We start from the raw sequence: 6,000 nt of genomic DNA on the forward strand, positions 1-6,000 counted from the left end.
GGTTAGATATTCCTGAGTGGAAGTGGGAGCGTATCACTATGGACTTTGTGTTGGACTCCCATAGACTCAGAGGAAGTTTGATGCAGTTTGGGTCATTGTGGATAGGCTGACTAAGTCAGCGCATTTCATTCATGTGGCTGTTACCTATTCCTTGGAGCGGTTAGCAGAGATTTATATTCGTGAGATAGTCCGTCTTCACGGTGTGCTCGTGTCTATCATTTCTAATCGAGGTACGCGGTTTACCTCGCACTTTTGGAGGGCAGTTCAGCATGATTTGGGTACACGGGTTGAGTTGAGCACAACATTTCATCCTCAGGCGGACGGGCAATCCGAGCGTACTATTCAGATCTTGGAGGATATGCACCGCGCCTGTGTTATTGACTTTGGAGGTTCTTGGGATCCATTTTTGCTGTTAACGGAGTTTGCCTACAATAACAGCTACCTGTCGAGCATTCAGATAGCTCCCTATGAGGCATTATATGGTAGATGGTGTAGGTCGCCGATTGGGTGGTTCGAGCCGGGGGAGGCTCGGTTATTGGGTATAGATTTAGTTTAGGAGGCCTTGGATAAGGTCAAGATTATTCTGGATCAACTTCGCACAGCTCAGTCCAGGAAGAAGAGTTATGGCGACCGTAGAGTTCGTGATGTTGCATTCATGGTCGGAGAGAGAGTGTTACTTCGGTTATCACCCATGACGGGTGTAATATGGTTCGAAAAGAAGGGCAAGTTGAGCCCTAGGTATATCGGACTTCTTGAGATTCTGGAAAGAGTGGGAGATGTGTCTTATATGCTTGCGTTTCTACCCAGTTTAGTAGTTGTTCATCCGTTATTCCATGTGTCCATGCTTTGAAAGTATCACGGTGATCCATCCCATGTATTAGATTTCAGCTTTGTCCAATTGGACAAGGATTTGACTTACGAGGAGGAGCCGTTGGCAATTCTAGTCCGGCAAGTCCGTTAGTTGAGATCAAAGAGTTACCCTTCAGTTCGAGTGCAGTGGAGTGGTCAGCCTATTGAGGCAGCTACTTGGGAGTTCAAGTCCGATATGCGGAGTAGATATCCCCACCTTTTCACCAGCCCAGGTACTTTTCTTTGACCGTTCGAGGACGAACGGTTGTTTTAGAGGTGGAGAATGTGATGAACCAAAAGATCATCTTATGTTTTTGAACTCGAATATGCATTCTTAAGCCTTAAAATCTCATTTGTACCCTCCTCGATATGTGTACGTAGTCCGGGCAGGTTTCCGAAAATCTTTTATGTTAAAAACGAATGAAAATAAGAATTTTTGCCTTAAAAGTTGATTTAGTTTACTTCGGTCAATTTTTTTCGTTAACGGGCCTGGATTAGTTCTTTAACGGTCCTGGTAGGTCCTTATCGAATTATGGGACCTGGGTGTATGCCCGAAATCGAATTCGGAGGTCCCTAGCTTGAGTTATGAATTTTTGATGAAAATAAATAGTTTGGAAATTATTTATTTTCAAGAATTGATTGATGTTTGGCATTGTTAGTATCGGCTCCGTATTTAGGTTCCGGAGCCTGGTACATGTTCATTATGATATTCAGACGTTGATTTGATATGATTCGGACGTCCAGTTGAGGAACTAGAAATTTTTAAAGTGTTCTTGAGAATTTAATTTGATTTGTTGCTAAATTTAGAGATCTAGGTGTTATTTTGGCGATTTGATCACGTGAGCAGGTCTGTATGATGTTTTTAGACTTGCATGCATGTTTGGTTTGGAGCCACGAGGGCTCAAGTGCCATTCGGGCGATGCGTGCGTTGAGTTCAAACCTCAACAAGGCTGCTGGTGCACCAAATCTGGTGTGCCCGCACCTGCGAGCCTTTGGTCGCAGGTGCGAGCGAAGACCCTGCAGATGCGACCCAGTCCTGGGCTTCATTTTTTTTGTAGATGCGGACTTTTCTCCGCATGAGCGGGACCGCGTAAGCGGAACCCTTTCCGCAGGTGTGGCCCTAGTTGGCCCAGTCCTTCTCCGCAGAAGCGCATATCCCGTCTGCACATGCGGATGTGCAGGTGCGAAGGTTGATGGGCAGTGAGCATTTATTTCGGACTCTAGCCATTTTTCTTCTTGTTTTCAAAAGAATAGGAGGCCTAGGGCAATGTTTCAAAGACATTTTCTTCCCCAAATCATAGGTAAGTGTTCCTTAACTCGTTTCTTTTAATCTTTTACTTCATTTTACTAGAATTCAACCTAAACATCTAGAGTTTCATGGTAGAATTATGGGTTAGGGTAGAAACTAGGGATTTCAGAAATTTGGGGATTTAGACCTCAATTTGAGGTCGGTTTCCAAAACTAATTACATATTAAGGTTCGGGGGTGAATGAGTAAAAAGATTTTGGTCCGAACCTCGGGTTTTGACCAAGCGGGTCCGCGCCCGATTTTAAGACTTTTTGGAAGAAAATTTGAAATTTAATTTATGCAATATAATTGATTTCCTTTAGCAATATTTGATATTATTGAGTCATTTTTAAATAGATACAAGTGGTTTGGAGGTGAAATCCAAAGGAAAAGCTTTGATTGAGAATTAAGTGCCCTTCAGAGCGAGGTAAATGTTGTGTCTAACCTAGACTTGAGGGAATTAGGAACCTTAGATTTCTTGCTAAGTGAAATCCCTGTGAGCGGCGTATATGTGAGGTGACGAGTACTTATGCGCCGCCAAATTTACCTATTTTTCCACGTTTCTCTATTTTTCTTATATTGTTATTTCCCATGTCAAATGGATACGTGTCACGCTAGTAATGTTCAATTTATCGTTCTTACCATGTTTACAGATTTTCTAGTAATAATTGAGTTCTTATTTCAAGTTGAGATTGATATTATGGAACCACGTATTGAAGTAAGGTGTGTACTTATTATTCTGTCTCCTTGTTATTATCTATGCATATCATTATGGTACGGGAAAGTGTTAATGCATGAAGGGTGATGCCGTGCTATATTATGAGTGTTAATGCATGAAGGGTAATGTCGTGCCATATTGTGAGTGTTAATGCACGAAGGGTGATGTCGTGCCATATTATGAGTGTTAATGCACGAAGGGTGATATCGTGCCACATTGTGAGTGTTAATGCACAAAGGGTGATGCTGTGTGATATTGTGAGTGTTAATGGACGAAGGGTGATGTCGTGTCATGATATGAGGGTAATAGCATGAAGGGTGATGTCGTGCCGTTTTTGTTAATTGTATGGTGAGATTGAGAGTAAAAGCACGAAGGGTGATGTCGTTCCATGATATGAGGGTAAAAGCACGAAGGGTGATGCCATGCCATTTCTATTAATTTTATGGTGAGATTGAGAGTAAAAGCACGAAGGGTGATGCCGTGCATTGTTCCTTACTGTATTCACTATTTCTGTTGATGCATGGTATATTGACTGCTCCGGTGATCATTATGTTGTAGTTCTTTATCTTGTATTCCCCTCAGTATGTTCCCATCCCGACATTTCCTATTTAGTTCTTCATTTCTGTTATTTGTATATACACTATTGAATTGTATAGGTTGATTTGTAGGTTCCTTGCCTTAGCCTCGTCACTACTTCGTCGAGGTTAGGCTCGACACTTACAAGTACATTGGGTCGATTGTACTGATACTGCACTCTGTACTTTCTGTGCAGATTTTGATACCGGCTCTAGTTGGTCGATATTTTTCTATTGGTCCGCTATCCGAAGACTCAAGGTAGATCTGTCAGCGTCCACAGACCTTGAAGTCCCCGTCTATCAATTTTGTTCTATTGTTTCTTTTATTCAGACAGTTGTATTTCTTTCGGACTATTACTTGTAGTAAATTCTAGAATGCTCGTAAATTGTGACTCCAGATCTGGGTGGTAGAATTTAATACAGTTTTATGATATTCCGCACTTATTATATTTTATTTGAGTTAATTATTGATATTTACTGAATCGAAATAAGGAAATGGTTTAACGATTCTCTAACGTTGGCTTGCCTGGCAAGTGAAATGTTAGGCGCCATCACGGTACCATCAGTGAGAAATTTCGGGTCGTGACAGTAAGCTTAATGATCGAGTGAATGGTGATTGCTCGAACTCGAAGTGATTTAGCCCGTAGTCTTAATGGTCGAGTGAGTATTTGCTCAAACTCTAAATAAGTGTAGCCCGTAGGCTTAGTAGTCGAGTGAGTTCTTGCTCGAACTCGAAGTGATGTAGCCTGTAGGCATTATTGGTCGAGTGAGTATTTGCTCGAACTCGAATTAATACACCTCGTGAGCTTAATGATCGAGTGAGTGATTTTGAACTCGATGTAATGTAGCCCGTAGGCTTAATGATCGAGTGAGTATTTGCTCGAATTCGAAATAAGAGTAGTCCGCAGGCTTAGTAGTCAAGTGAGTGCTTGCTCGAACTCGAAGTGATGTAGCCGGTAGGCTTATGGTCGAGTGAATGATTTCTCTAACCCAAATTAAGATAGCCCTTAGGCTTAATAGTCAAGTGAGTGCTTGCTCGAACTCGAAGTGTTGTAGCCCATTGGCTTTATTGGTCGAGTGAGTTTTTCAAAACTCCTTCGGTAGTGGTTGGCCCTTAAGCATATTTGAATCATGATACAGAACGAAATATTCAAAATATGAGTGATCGGTAAAGAGGTAATTATACATGTGTTCGTATTTTATGCCAGGGCTTGAGCAAAACTATGCGGGCATGGTTCGTTTTGACCATTTGGCCCTTACACTTTTCCCTATCGAGACCCTGTTTGACATGACTTTGGTATGAAATAACTTTCTTGTATCGAACTCGATTTATTCGATGGTAAAGCTCCCAGTATTCGAGGTTGATCGTAAAGAAGCCTTGGATACAATTGAATTGTCCTTAGGTAGCACATATTTGTTGTCTCGTTAAAAACCTTGCCGGAAAAACCCGGTTGGGATAAACACCGATCTAAGGGAAAAAGAGTGCAATGTGTACTTTAAAACCTGAGGTCTCGATGTTTTTGATTGAACTCCTGCAACGAGTTAGCGTCGAATATATATAGATGAAAGAAGGGAGAAAACCATACCTTAACAATAATATCTTTTGAGAAGTGATATGTTCCAGTTGTTTGGTAATGGTTCGCCATTCATCGTTCCAAGTTTATAAGACCCTCTTCTGACTATATCGAGGAATTAATAGGGTGCTTCCCAATTCAGGTCGAGCTTCCCTTCATTAGGATCTCGAGTGTTAGCGGTGACCTTCCTTAGGAATAAGTTCCCGATCATGAAGTGGCGGCGGTTTGTTCTTCTATTGTAGTACCTTTTGATTCGTTGCTCTTGCGCAAGTATTCGAACAAGTGCCGCTTCTCGTTTTCCATCTAATAATTCGAGGCTAGTACTCATAGCCTCGTGGTTTGATTCCTCCGATGTATGTCGAAACCTTACGTTGGGTTCTCCTACTGGAATTAATGCTTCGGAACCATACACTAAGGAAAACGGAGTTTCCCTCGTACTGGACTGTCATTGCTAAACCTATATACCCAAAGGACTTCGGGCAGAATTTCTCTCCATTTCCCTCTTGCTTCGTTCAACCTTTCCTTCAGGTTTTGGATGATAGTATTCTTTGTCGTTTCGGCCTGTCCGTTCCCACTGGGGTGAAACAGTGTTGACAATATCCTTTTTATTTTATGGTATTTGAGAAATTTTGTCACTTTATTGCCGATAAATTATTTCCCAATGTCACACACTATTTCAGCAGGTATCCCAAATCGACATACGATATGATCCCAGATAAAGTCTATTACCTCTTTCTCTCTTATTTTCTCGAATGCATGTGCTTCAACCCATTTAGAGAAATAGTCAGTCATAAATAAAATGAACTTAGCTTTACCCGGGGCCGATGGCAGAGGTCTGACAATGTCCATTCCCCATTTCATGAATGGCCATGGCGATAAAACTGAGTGAAGTTGTTCTCCGAGCTGATGGATCATCGGTGCAAACTTTTGACATTTGTCTAATTTTCAAACAAACTCCTATGCATCTTTGTCCATATCAATCCAATAATATCCTACT

Source organism: Nicotiana tomentosiformis, chromosome 5, assembly GCF_000390325.3.
Source record: "Nicotiana tomentosiformis chromosome 5, ASM39032v3, whole genome shotgun sequence".
NCBI lineage: Eukaryota > Viridiplantae > Streptophyta > Magnoliopsida > Solanales > Solanaceae > Nicotiana > Nicotiana tomentosiformis.